This window comes from Carlito syrichta, unplaced genomic scaffold (genome assembly GCF_000164805.1).
Source record: "Carlito syrichta isolate Samal-C Ts95f unplaced genomic scaffold, Tarsius_syrichta-2.0.1 Scaffold304601, whole genome shotgun sequence".
NCBI classification, from domain to species: Eukaryota; Metazoa; Chordata; class Mammalia; order Primates; family Tarsiidae; genus Carlito; species Carlito syrichta.
Genome location: NW_007248697.1, coordinates 1,352,134 through 1,366,337, shown reverse-complemented (window position 1 = coordinate 1,366,337; position 14,204 = coordinate 1,352,134). Strand labels below are relative to the sequence as shown.

At 37.5% G+C, this 14,204-nt stretch overlaps 1 protein-coding gene across 2 annotated transcripts in view; it reads left to right on the top strand.

Annotated features, from left to right (window-relative positions):
* NBEA (neurobeachin) overlaps positions 1–14,204 on the top strand; it is a 234,495-nt gene that overhangs the window by 43,380 nt on the left and 176,911 nt on the right. Inside the window, exon 1 of one of the 2 annotated variants that reach the window (XM_021713545.1) lies at positions 77–164. The exons of the other annotated variant lie outside the window; for it this stretch is intronic. The gene's annotated coding sequence lies outside the window, so the exon portion shown is untranslated. Of the gene's footprint in view, positions 1–76; positions 165–14,204 lie in introns of those variants that run through there. 2 annotated transcript variants of the gene reach the window in all.

Below are 14,204 nucleotides of genomic sequence, written 5' to 3'. Positions count from 1 at the left end.
CTGCGGTGGGCTTGTCTGAGCGCCCAGGCGCACTCGTGTGGAAATTATAAAGGCAGGGCCAGGCAGGCGGGCGGCCAATCGCCACCGGGCTCGTCACGACAGCCTCCTCCAGCTCCAGCCCGGCTAATTAATCCCCCTCGTGGACCCGGGCGCGCACACTGAAGGTAGGAGGCTGCTCCGGCGCGGGACCGCCCAGGCCAGCGCGACAGCCTGCAGACCGCGGGACTCCTCGAACACGTTGCCTCGGAAGACCTGGCCAAGCCACTCTGCTGCGCTGGCCCCCTGCTTGTCTTTTTACCGCTGAAACGCAGACACAGGTGTATGGGTGGCCATCCGTCCATTAGCGAACTAGATGGGGCTTCCTAAAACCGAATCACTAAGTTGCATTGAGAGGAAGGTAATGAGTGTCCGTTCATCCTGGGGGTCTGTTTAACTGCAGGTTGAAAGTTCGCTCCTTCTTGCGCTATTGGCGTCCCGAAGATGGAGTGATACCTGTATAATTCGCTCATTCCGCATGTTCCTGTACGTTAGAGTGATTATTTTAAGCTTTATGCAGGTAGTGTGCGCTGTTTCTTTCTTTTCTTTTTTTCCTCCTTTGCACCCGTTGAAAGCAGTCTGAAAAGTATTGCTGAATGTGTTCGATGTTGTCCACCCCAGTTGAAGTTAAGAGGTTTAAAAAGTGTTTGCCACGTCCCTCCCTGCCTTCCTCTCAGTCCTCTTTGCACTGTGGTAGACTTGCCCAGCACGACAAGCAGGACACCAAACTCTGCGTGCACTTGTAGAAATATCTGAAAAATAAATCGTCTCTGGAATGGAGAGATTATTTTCGTTTGACTCCATAGTGAGCTGTGTTTTAATACAAAAAAATTTGAGTGAGATCATAGAGACCAGACCTATTCTGTCCTGAAAATTTGAAGGTTTGAGGTTTCTGGATTGCTTACAGATATACAACTCCTGTCCTAAGTGTCTTAAGTGGTGACCTGACAATAGACTTCTGATTTTATGCTAGTTCATGTCGATTTGATGAAGAGGAAAATGGTTAATATTTTCAAAGATAATTATTTTTTTGGCAGGCATTCGGTTTATTTTTTGGATGTAAACATCATTTTGGGAAAAAATGAAAGAAATCATTTTATTTCTAAATTTTGGAACCTCGAAACAAGAGGGGGAAATGGGCATGTGTAGAACTTTTTTTTTTTTTTTTTTCCTGGTGGTACCAGTTGTGTCCTCAAAGTACAAGAAACTAAAGAAATACTACTTAGGGATTATGTCATGGGTTTTAAACCTAGGCGGATTTTTAATTGTTGACCTTTAATTTAGATGACATCTCTCTCAAACTAAGAAAAATTCAAGGGAAATCCTATAACTCCGGGTAACAAGCTTGTGAGCACTTTGTTCCAGAGCCACTTTTAACACTTTTAACATGTTCAGAGCTCCCACTTTTTACTCAAGCTTTTGAGGACGATTATTATTATTATTATTATCATTATCATTATTATTATTATTATTATTACTAGTATTATTTGCACAGCTACAGCATCACAAAGCCACCTTCTATTTACTTTCTCATTATCCAAGAGTGATAGATTCCAATTAGCGTAAAATAGCACATTACATTTGGGGCGCTGGGCGCTGATCTCTTCTGTTCCCCAGAACCTTCCATTCCCATAGGAGCAGGGACTGGGAACACCCAAAGGCCCCTCCCCGCCTTGCCAGCGTCGCGGGTGAACGCACTGCTACCTTTTGGCAGCTGGAAGAGGAGGGAGCCGGGGGACCTGTGCCCGAAAAGGCCACGCTGCGCACTGGTCCCTGGGGGCGCGGTTCCCGGTGCCCCGCTCTGCGCGCCATCCCGCCCCGCGCCGCCTGTCCCCTCGCGGCTGGCGGCCCCGTGGGCTTGATCTCGGCGCGCGGGTGGCTGGAAAACTTCACGTGGTGCCCCGGCTGACCCGCGCCCATCCCGGGCCACGCGCCACGTGGCCCCAGCCGGGCCCCCGGGCCGAGTCCTGGCCTCCAGCCTGCAGACACCGCCGGCCGTCAGGCACGGGGCGGCCGGGGACGCCGAGGCCCCGGGGCGCTTCGGGGACCGTGGCGCGGCCGCGCAGGGGTCCCGGGGCAGGGCGCGGGCTGCGAGGGCAGGAGCCAGGCGCGCAGGTGGCGCGTCTTAGGGGCTCGCTGTGCGGCTTCATCGGCCGAAAGGGAAGCTGAGCTCCCCAGCGCTCCGTGCAGCCTCCCTGGTGCCTCCAGGGCCTTTCAAAAGCTGGCGATCTGCACTTCGCGAGAGAAAAACGCTTGGGAGAACGGACTCAGAGGCTCGTGGGCCCTCGAGGGTTCCGGGGAAGCGAAGTCGCGGGGTTTTGGGACGCTGGGACTGTGCACTCTCCGAGCTGTCTCCCAAGCCGGGTCACGCGCCAGCTGAAAGTGATTTACATAACAGCGGAGTCCCCCTTGGCGGGTCCGCGGTGGGCAAAGAACCGCCGCCCTGGAATCCTCTGGTGCCCGCGCTGCTCGATGCTGCAACGCGGCGCTGGTCTATTACCCTGCACATGTGAAATGAATTGCCTTCTCCAGCTGGGTCCCTTCGGTGGTCTCAGACACCCCTCACCGTTGAGGAGCACGTTCTACTATTCTGAGTGATTTCCACCCCTTGGCTTTTTTTCATAGCAGTGACCCTACGGAGGGGAGTGACAAAGCATACTATATTTTGTCAGTCGATTTTAATCTAGGTCATTTGGAGGTGGGTTTGTTTTGTGAGCAACTTATTTAACTACTTTGTAGTAACATATTTGAGATATTATTTGACCCATTGAACTCGTTATTTCAAATGATTATGCGATACAGAGAGATGATTTGACATTTATTTTTATATGAAGAGTTTATAAGAGAACTCTAGTGATACTAGTCTTACTTTTTTACTTTAAATATCTTAGTAGCTAGTACTAGAATAAAACCTTTTGTGTGTCCAGTGAGTTGAGTATAAATGCTTAATTGTTTTCGGTGGTATCCATGCAGGCATCTTTGACAGGAGCTAATAATAGAATGATAATTGAAGAAAACTGGCCTAATTGAAGGAAAAAGCACCCCAAGAATCTCATGATGTAATGATAGTTTGAGATGCTTACATTGAGTGATATTTAGAATTTTAAGGTCTAACTGACTTTTGCATTTCATTTACTTAGTTTATGGGGCAGCTTTGATTTAAAATGTACCCGGTGGGAGGGGAAAAAATCCAATTAAAGACACAGCACACCCTTATAATAAATGTTCGTACGAATGAATATAAAATAACTAAAATTGTGATCCTTAATATTTTGAAACATTCCAAATAATAATGGTAAGACAACTTTTCCTGAAATACTGTTTCCTAAAAAACTTGCTTACACTTCTGTAGATGTGCTTATTTACATGGGGTACACAAACATTACGTAAAGAATCTCCTTATTAAGTTTAAAGAAAAACTCTATTACGTTGAGAAATGTAAGAATGCAAGGTTTCTATGTTTGTTTGTTTTTTTAACTCATTTAACTTCGATTTGCATGTTCATAAATTTCAGCAACTGTAACCCTTCATCTGGAAAAAGGTATCTGGTAGAGGATATATGTGCACACACATGTTAAGTGCTCACATAGTTACTGTTTTGTGTTTTTTCATTATCTGCTGGCTGCTCATCTATTCACAAGTATTCATGAATTTAAAGTTTTATTTTTTTAATATGTGCTTATTACACTGGGGAGATAAAAAGAATATGAAGTTGAGTTTATTACATTATTTATCCCTACTGCTGGAGTGGCTTTGAAGGCTCATTGTGCGCATCTGATTTCTTTCCTCTCTTTTTTTAAAATGCACCCAGGCTGTTTCAACTGTTTCATTCTGCCAGACACAATATATTTCTTTTTTTACACTAGAGAAATTAAAGACAGATATTTGTGCAGGGCTTTCTTTATATGTCACATTAAATAAAGTAAAGTAGAGGGAGTTTTTCTGGTAATCTAATTTGATGGCATCTATACCTTTCTTCCTGTTTTGACTTCTGGTATAAGAGCACATGAAACAAAATAGCTTGAAAGCTTCAAAAGTCTCAGTGATTTCCTAAAATAATTATTTCGTGTCTTCATATCAGGTTTATTACAAAATCAAGCAGAGGAGAGGTCACCGTTTGCACAGTTTAGAAGCTGTTCTATTTCTTAAACTAGGGCATCCTGAGAATTGCGGCTAATTTTTAAAAATTATTTATTCTTCACTTGAATGATCAAGGCCTTTGCCTTAGTTGTTTTTGCAGTCACCCTAGTACTTGATCTTATAGTCACATTTATAGTCCTGAGTACTTTTTTCCCATAGTATTGCTTAGTAAACTTGATATTAGTATTAACGGGTGTTTTGAAAGGAAAAGTAATCTTGAGATTATAGAAAGAAATTGGAAATATACCTCGTGAGAATTACCACCACTGCTTGCTTTGTAGATTTAAAGTAGTTCTGGATAACTCCAGCCAAAACCTTTCTTTTGGTAAAGGAAAAAAAGAAAAAGAAATGTAATACCTGGATTATTTACATAATTGTCTCAGTTTCTTCACCTCATTTGTATGTGTACAAGGAAGTGTAGGGTATGTTAAGTTGCATCTGTAAACTGAAAAAAAAATGGTGGGGAGGTTATCAACCTAAGTAATTTTTTGTTGTTCAGCGTAAATTGTGACTGCTAATCTATTCCAAACATTTAAGGACAGTGAGGTCAGTCAGTCATTTTTTGAGAATTATGAAGGAAGCATTGATTCCAGTATTCTAGTTTCTCATGACCCTTTCAGAAAGTCGCTGTTATCTTTTTTATTGATAAAACTAAAATTCTTTTGGTTAGATTTTAGCTTATATTTTCCATTTGGACAATATAGAAACCTTCAGACAGGCTAAATGGGCTCACTTGATTATTTTCTTTGTTCATGTATGTAAACTAGGTAATTCTTAACCCATAACTAACCTGGATTTACATGCATTTGTGTATACAACTACATTTTTAGTACTCTCAATATGCGATATTTTTCTTGCACTTAGAGAAAGCAGTGGAATCAGATTCCATTAGTGTCTATTAATCTGTACATCTGTAGTGGGTCACCCAGGACTGCATTGCTCTCATTACTGTTTTGTACTGTATGTGATTAAGCCACTGAAAATATTCAACATGACCTTGAGACTAGAATACTGTGTGTAGATAATCAACTTCCAGTGATTTCATGTCTAAAATAGCCTATCCAATTTCTAACTTACAGTTTTGGAACTTATTTTTTTAATGAACAAAGTAATTCCTCTAAACTAGAAAAATTTGTAATGATCAGCAACTGAAGTAATAATTTAAAAGGGTGACTACATCAAATTTAAAACAACTATCTTTTATCATGTATATTATATGCAATACAATAAGTAGTTTATAGGAAAAGAAGGTAGTTTATAAACATGAATTTCCCTTATAATTCTACATATAAGAATATGGATTATAAACATTATCTAAGAATAGAGCGTATTATCTGAGACTTTTATTTTCAGTTACATATGATTGTTTTCACTATTCTAATAATATACATTTGAGTATACTAATATGTACTGTTTCTTGATAGCACAATTTTTCATATAATGGCTTGTCAAAAATATCAAGTCAAAAGGAGTACTAATGGGCATGTAATACTTTTAAATCTACATATCCTTTACCATCTTATCTAAATACCTTGATCAAATTAGAAGTGTAAATAGCATAGTTTATAAGATATAGTGTTCCAAATAAAAAATTGGGAGCCTAACAGAATAAAAAGTACAGTCTAATTTTTATGTGAAAATTTTTTTTTCAAAGTTAGGTTTATTGATGTATAATTTGCATACAGTACTACTCCATCTTGTGAGTTTTCCATACGAATGTGCCATTATATGAATTCTGACAAATGTATACAGTCATATAACCACCACAGATGTAGAACATTTCCATTACCACAAAAAGCTTTCCTCGCATCCCTGTTTTATTTTTTAATTTGTAAATTTTACAATTAATTTGTAAGAGTCTGCATGTTCTAGTTTTAGTTCAAAAAGATCTTTACACTATAAATACCATTATTTATTTCCCCTAGAATCTACTATTTTTATCATGCTTTTGATTTAAGACCAGTTTTAATCAGGCAGCACTGAAGCAGGGACAAAGCATAACATGATATTTCAGATATATAAGCAATATATTTATAATTTTTGTTTTATGTAAAAGTTGCTTGATTTTAATATATGTGGCTAATGCTTGGTAAAAGATTCATTCTTCAGAGGAACTGCTAATATTTGTGATGCTAACATGAATATTTATATGTATTAGGTTTATGAACATAGTTTGTGGTTTACACATCAAAATGTGTAATAAGGAACAAGGCTTTCCTCATATAAGGTAACAACATTTGAGGCATATTTGCAGGTTACTAGCATTACGGCACTGGAGAAAGAAATTTCAAGATCTTTCAGTATTTATATTTTACTTCACATTTTCAGTAAATGAGTCCTCCTTTTAAGGGCTGGAGGTGACGCTCAGGAGTTTGTGAGAGCTAATATTAATTGGTACAGACACATTCTTGGAACATATGCTTCTAATCTTAATGCTGAATAACTGTCCATTGTCATTTAAATTTAGGTGGTCACAGATACTCCAAACAAAGAAGTATTAAATTATTGGAGTACAGTATTTTTATTAATAATGATTCTCTTTCAAGTATGTTGCCTTACTACAACTTGGAATAGTACTGGTCTTCTATTTTTTCCCTTAAGATATACAAATTATTTAAATGCTTTCTGTTTTATATTTTTATTTGGCAATTACAATAGAAATTGTAATGTTATGCATGCTTACAGGCCTATTAAGAAAGAAGTTATTGCTTTCTCAATAATCTTAAGCCATCTTTAGGAGATATACTCTTTTTATGGTTTGCAAAATAGCCCGTGCATGCAGGCTGTGTACATACACACACACAATTTCGGTGTTTCAGATAGTAAAAGGTTGAATGGGCCTCTACACATTTTTATGTTAGCCTGTTAAAAGGAAACAACAACTAAATATTGGATTCCTGTTGCCATCAGAAAGTAATATCACATCTTCATGACTATCCCATAATAGTCCTTAACAGTTTCAGTAATATCTGAAGAGACTGCACCTACATGGATTTTTTAAATAACAACTGGAAATTCCAATAGTATGTATCCAGTCACACACACTATGGCAGTTTTGACTGTCATAAACATTTAATTGTGAAACTGAGACTTTTAAATATTGCTAGCCACTTTGTCCATAAAAGGAAAAACATCATTTAGTCACCTACATTACTATGTAAGTATATATATTACACACCTTCACTTAATTAAAATCATTTTCTGCTTTTTTTGTGGCAGACCAAAGTTACATTTTTTTGCAACCTTAACCCATATGTGGCAAAACAAAAACAAAGCAAAGGTATAACTCACTGGGAGGAGAAGTGAGGTTTTGGGGTTTTCTTTTTTTGGTTTTTGTCTTTAACTAGCAAATTCAGTTCTTCATTTGTTTTGCTCTCCATGCTGCATTAGCACAGTTTTCCCCTGTGTGCATCTGCCAGTGTACAATTTAGCCACGGGCATCTGTAGACCTTGTGGTGATCAGTATTGCAGGCAAAAGCCATATGTGTTTAAATAAAAAAAAAAATCTCTTTATTTCATTTGCTGTTTTAACTGGATGGATAACTTTTGTGCCTCAAGACAGAAGAAGAAAAAATACAGAAATAATTAATTGCCTCTATTCTTGAGGCAGTTTCATTTCCCCCTCCAATATGGAATGCTTGTCAGCTTTCCTGATAAATGACTGCATGTATTTGCATAGATTTTACATTAACACAAAAATTAGTTTTATTTGTGGAAAACTAGTTTACATAATAATATAAAACCTAGTGTTATTGATTATGTTTCCAAGCATTGATGACTTTAGAGGAATGGTAGCATTCTAAATTTTCAAAGGTCTGATCAGCGTATTTCTTAGTTTAACCTGTCTTTTGATTTATATAGTTTTGCATTAATAAGATTTAAAAACACTTATAAAATGATAAAGTTAAAAAAAGTTATATATATATTAATCACAGCTATTTCAGACCAGCAGTTGGTAGCACTCATTTGGTAAAAAGATTCTGATTTTTAACTTTTTTGCCGAGGAGTATTTTTCAATACTTATAACCAGCTACATACACTTCAGCCAGTTGAAGGATTGCATCTGTGTGAATGATTTTAATTTTATATTCATGTTATCAAAAGGATGGATGTTATAGTAGATGTGTGTGGTTGAGCTCATTCCTGGCAAGTTATGCATTGTTTACAACCAAATGTAAAATACACCTGAGAACTAGCCTCTCCACCTTTAGCCAATTTCCTTAAATGTGCTTAATTGATCACCCTCACCCAGCTCTGAAAAACACACTCAGCTGGAGCCGTTAGGGTGCTAAAAACAATTCTCCCTCCCTAAGTGGCAGGCAGTAGTTGTTTATGCATACTGTAATCTGGCATCTTGTTGTCTAGAGGCAACCTGCTAATTATGTGCCATCATTGTATTATCCATGTTATGGAAAATTCAAATATGTTCGCTGCTGTTAGTTACATCACAAAGCTTTTTATAAAATATACTTAATCCTCAAGAAACCTACTATACTTAATGGCAACCTAGACCAAAAGTGTCTCTACCACTTCTTGATTCTGGGACACCCTGGGTGCCAGCTGTCACAGCTCAGCTAATGATGACAAATGCCCCTCTCTATGCAGATTGCAGAGCTTGCAGGCTGCTGTGAAAGGCAACCAGATTACCTTTCTTCAGATAGTAACTTAACCTTTTAAACTCATGTCAGAATGAAATGATCAACTGTGATACTTTCAATATCTGTATCTTTAAAACCAAAAATCAGAACAATATCAAGAAACACTATTTAAATTTCCTAGTATTATGATTTACAATGCTTTCCTCTTAAAAGCTGTAATATTCTTAAATAAGAAACTCTACGTTTTCACAACCACTCTATTTGAACCCGCATGTAAATCAGGTAGTGAAAAATTGAGAAAAATCTCCAGATTATTTAGGCCAAAAAATAGACTGCTGAAATTTTGAGGGAAAATGTGTTGTTTTCTTCTCTTTACCTGAATGGTAAAGCCTCTGTTCTCCCACTGCTTGTACAGGCCTATCCTTTTCCACATAAATGGTTACATATATTTTTTAAGCTCAGTGAATCCAGATTATTCCAAAATGACTTAGAGAATAATTGTTGCTAATGATTGTTTTCTCTAAGTACTTTTTAAACTTGAGCTTTTGTTTTAAGTTGATAATTTGTTCTATAGAAAATTGTGATTATATTATGATACATATTCTTACATAGATTATTCAAAGCAGTAATGATCACCATTAACCATAATGCAATTCAGGGGCAGAAGTTACCTATTAAGTGAGATAATGCTTTAACATTGCAATTTTTAATGGTCTTATATGCAGTAATTCATTTGATATTTACAATAATTCTATGAGTTGGGAGAGATGAGTAATAAGGAATGGGACCAATACTTAATGAGTATTTAATCTCTTTTAATCTTCACAACAAATCTCAGTTCCCATTTACAAATAAAGAGACTGAGGTTTAAGAAGGTTGTGTGTCTTACCAAGGGTCACAGAAGTAATTGCACATCCAAGTCTGTTTGACTGTGGCTGCTCTTAGCACTACAATATCTGGAATTTATAGTGTGGGGAAACATATGTATGTCTTGTCTGTATCCAGATATACTGTGTAGCAACTACTACTAGGATATAAATGTTATTCTGAAAAGACACCTGTTTGCTTACATTTACATGAAGAATATGTTGATGAATTTTAAAGACCAAGTTCTTCATAGGGTGCTTTTAATTAAGTACATATTGAGATACTTTTTATGTTATGAATTTTAATTCTATAAGCATAATGTATTGATCAATCACATAAGGAGAAACTGGGAAATATATATACTATTTACTGAATATCAAATTGGACGAATTCACCTAAAGAACCACTTTGTTGTAAAAACCTGTTAGAATTAATAGTATATACCTTTATAAAAATGAAGGGAAACAACAACTTGGGTGAAGTAGCTATATACTTTTCTTTTGTAAGGATTTATTCATGGAGTACTTTTACTTGGTGATGTCAGTGAACTATACAATCCACAATATTGTATATCTTTCAGTTCAAGACACATTGAAAATTTCCTTCTATGAATTTAAATGCAGTGATTTCCAAGAAAGCTATGTGAATGCCAGTTGTTTTTATTCCTTAGTAAATTGCAAGGAATCCTTTACAACATTACATCTGATTATGTTATAAAGACTGTGTATTTCAGTTACAGAATTCTACTTCTTATAATTACTAATCAGTACTAATTAATAAGTTGTATTTCACTGTACATAAGAATTAAACTTACAATGAACGTTTTAGTAAAATGTATCATGCAATTAGTATGAGGGGCAATAAACTAATTCTGCCCATAAGTCAGACATCTTATGTCACGTCAAGAAAGAACTCAGAGAATACAGTTGCTGCTTCCTCATAACTGCCTGAATCTTCTCAGCACCATTACCAGCAGTGATCATACAACCTCTACTTCTGCCTCCGTTGATGAAAAACTTACTACCTTCTCAAATAGCAAGTTGTACTTACAAGCAATTCTTATTGTTAGAAAGCTCTTCCTTTTTTTTTTTTTTTTTTTTTTTTTTGAGTTGGAGTCTCACTCTGTCACCCAGACTGGAGTGCAGTGGCCACTCCCGGCCACCGCAACCTCGACCTGCTGGGCTCCGACAATCCTTCTGCCTCAGCCTTCCAAGTAGCTGGAACTACAGGCACGCGCTACCATGCCTGGCTCATTTTGTTTTATTGTAGAGATGAGGTCTCGCCAAGTTGCCCAGGCGGGTCTCGAACCCGTGGGCTCAGGCAATCCACTCACCTCAGCCTCCCAAGGTGTGGGATTACAGGCTGAGCCACCGAGCCCGGCTGAGAAAGCTCTTCCTAATGTTGAACCAAAATATTTCCCCCTTGAAATTTTCACCTTTTGGTCCCTATTTTTCTTTCTGCATAGTCGAATCCCTTTAACAGAAATATGCCCTTTAAATTCAACATTTGAGATATTAAATTGAATATATTCTGGCCTCTCAGCCATTACACCTATAGCCTATTTTAAGTCACGTCACTGTTCATGGCCCACTTCTGGTACGTGATCTTCTTCAAGTCTGTTCCTCAGGATGGACTGGTGAATGCAGAGAGGCTTCTTTTAGCAGTGAAGCACAACCATGTTAGCTTTTTGGGTACCTCCATAACCCTATTGACAAATGCTGTGTGTCAACAAATATCTTATTTTTCTAAACATGTTACTGAAGCCCTAACTACATGACTTTAGTATTTATTCTACTTATTATATGTCGTTAAATTTTTAGGGTTTTTTTCATGATTTTATTTATAATAAATTATATATTATTATTTTGAATAAGAATCAATAGTCTTAACTTATTTCTAAAAATTTGGCTGGGTGTGGTGGATCACAATGCTTCGAGAGACCAAGGCAGGAGAATTGCTTGACGACACTGGAAGTTCGAGACTAGCCTAAACAACATAGTGAGACCCCCCCCCCCCCGCAAAAATACATTTTTTAAAAATTCGCCATGCATGGTGGCATGTGTCTGTAATCCCCGGTATCCAGTAGGCTGAGGCAGAAGGATTGCTTGAGTCCGGGAATTCAAGGCTGTGGTGAGCTATGATCATGCCACTACACTCCAGCCTGGGTGACATAGCAAGACCATTTCTCTATTTTAAAAAAATGAATAAATAAAAATTTGTTGTCGGTTACATATAGAATATCTGTAGCAAAACAAAATTTAACTTAAACAAATTGAATTTTCTTTCTCAGCTTAGGTATGGAAGGAGACTAATCCGCTTACAAGATCTCAGGATAGATTAAATTTACTAAATACTCCAAAGCCTTTCAATAGTTTTCTGACAAATACCTAAAAGCCAAATGCTAGTTTTTCATGGCTTTATCAAAATGTGTGACTAATAAGCCCCATTTGGGATAGCATATATACTTTATATTTTGGCATTTATCCACTTTGCTTTGTCAATAAATGTTGTGTCTACAAATGGAATCTACAGGTTTCCCACATGCATAATCAGTGAACAGCAAACTTAATAAACTTTAAACACAAATAGATGTGTTCCTAGGACCTGCACGCTACTGTGAGAACATGAACATGGTGATCATTAATATTTTAACATTTTGGCAACTATTATAATAGTTTCTAAATAATATGGCATGAGCACAGGTAAATGCTCTTTAAAAGGGATATATATTTAATAAATTGAAGTCAATGTGAAAACTTTTTCATGATGCTAAAGTCATCTCCCCAGTCAGGAGACAACTTTCTTCGTCTTGTTTTCTCCAAGTGTAGTACCTAGAACTGAGTATCCCAGTATCCTGGGCAAACTGGTTAATGTAGGGCAAAGAAAAGGAGACCCTTGTTAAGTATTGGAAAAACACATATGTCAGTTAAGTAGTAAAAAGTAGCCAATGTTAAGTAAGTTATCGATAAAATACAAAATGCATTTCTTTATATCACTCTAAGTAGTGGGAAGAAAGGACATGTGTATTAACTTTTTTGTTGTTTAAGTCCTCAAGTTTCTTTACATACAGGCATACATAACTTCCCCTAAATCAGGATATTTCATTACTATTTATTTACTACTGCTGTGACATCTAGGCAATAAAACACAGAGGCAGCCTGCCTCAAATTTGGGTTTCTTGCAGTTTGTATCTTGAATGGAGAATAAAGAAGTCCAGTGCGTTTACAAAAGACACATTCCCGAGTGAAGAGCTGCCCCATCTGTTTCATCTGGTGGCTCATGCAATAAGAAGTGTTATCACATGAATCTAAATGCACAGTCAGTTGTTTTATGAACTCTTCCTGTGCTTTGAGGAGTTTATAAGTTGCCTACTCTATTGTGTGTCAGTCCCAGCTGACCCAAGTGCATTCTGCTGAGCATATTTGGGGATAATTAGAACTAATGAAGCCTGGAACACAGCTAATTCTCTAAGTGATTTACTCTTACGTTCTTGTCTGATCCTGAGAATTCTCTGAATCATAATCTGCCGCTTATTTTTTTCCCTAGCATTGTGTTAATACAGCTCCTCTATTTTTGTTTGTTTAATGGACATGGAAAATAAACTAGGCATTTGAAAAGCTGAGAAACATGTTTCAAAGTAAAAGTTTATATTATTTGTTAATCTCCAGGTTTGAGAGGAGTGTCATTTCTTGGCCATCTTTTGTTTTTGTTTATATCTCAAAACATTTGTGGCACCTGTGAATAGATAATGGGATAGAACGCATCAAAATATACTAGCTTCTTTAAAAGCATACTGCTGGGAAATAAAACCTACAAGTAAAATATTTGAAATTTATTAATGGAAGATTCCTTTTTCCGAATTAGTTTCCCCAAGAAATCTGAAGTTTAAAAAAAAATCTTTATGAGTAGCCTTTGTGTTTTCAAAACTGTTTCATTAACATGGCTTCACTGTCCCTGCGGTGTGGAGAATGGCGTTTCTCTACATACTCTCACCAAATAGTCAGTGATTCAGATGGCCTGCAACACTTTAAATCCCATCAACTTGCCTTCCTTTCCTGTTATAACTGTTTCAGTGAGTGGCACTTTTGTTGTGCAGGTTAAGATCTGAGAGCCTACTAGAATGAGGACAGACACAAATGCCAACAGAAGAAGGCTATAACTTTATTAAAGCCTAACACTCGGTAAATAAGGTGCTGAAGTCTCTTCAGGTAGGTAGTTTCTGTAACCTGTGTCCTAGTTGGTCTAACGTATAGTATAGTTTCTAGACAACATAAGACCAACTAGGACACAGGTTACAGAAACTACCTACCTGAAGAGACTTCAGCACCTTATTTACCGAGTGTTAGGCTTTAATAAAGTTATAGCCTTCTTCTGTTGGCATTTGTGTCTGTCCTCATTCTAGTAGGTTCTCAGAAAGCTACCAGATCTTAACCTGCACAACAAAAGTGCCACTCACTGAAACAGTTATAACAGGAAAGGAAGGCAAGTTGTTGGGATTTGTTATTAGCCAGGCTCGGTGGCTCAGCCTGTAATCCCGTGCCTTTGAGAGGCTGAGGTGAGTGG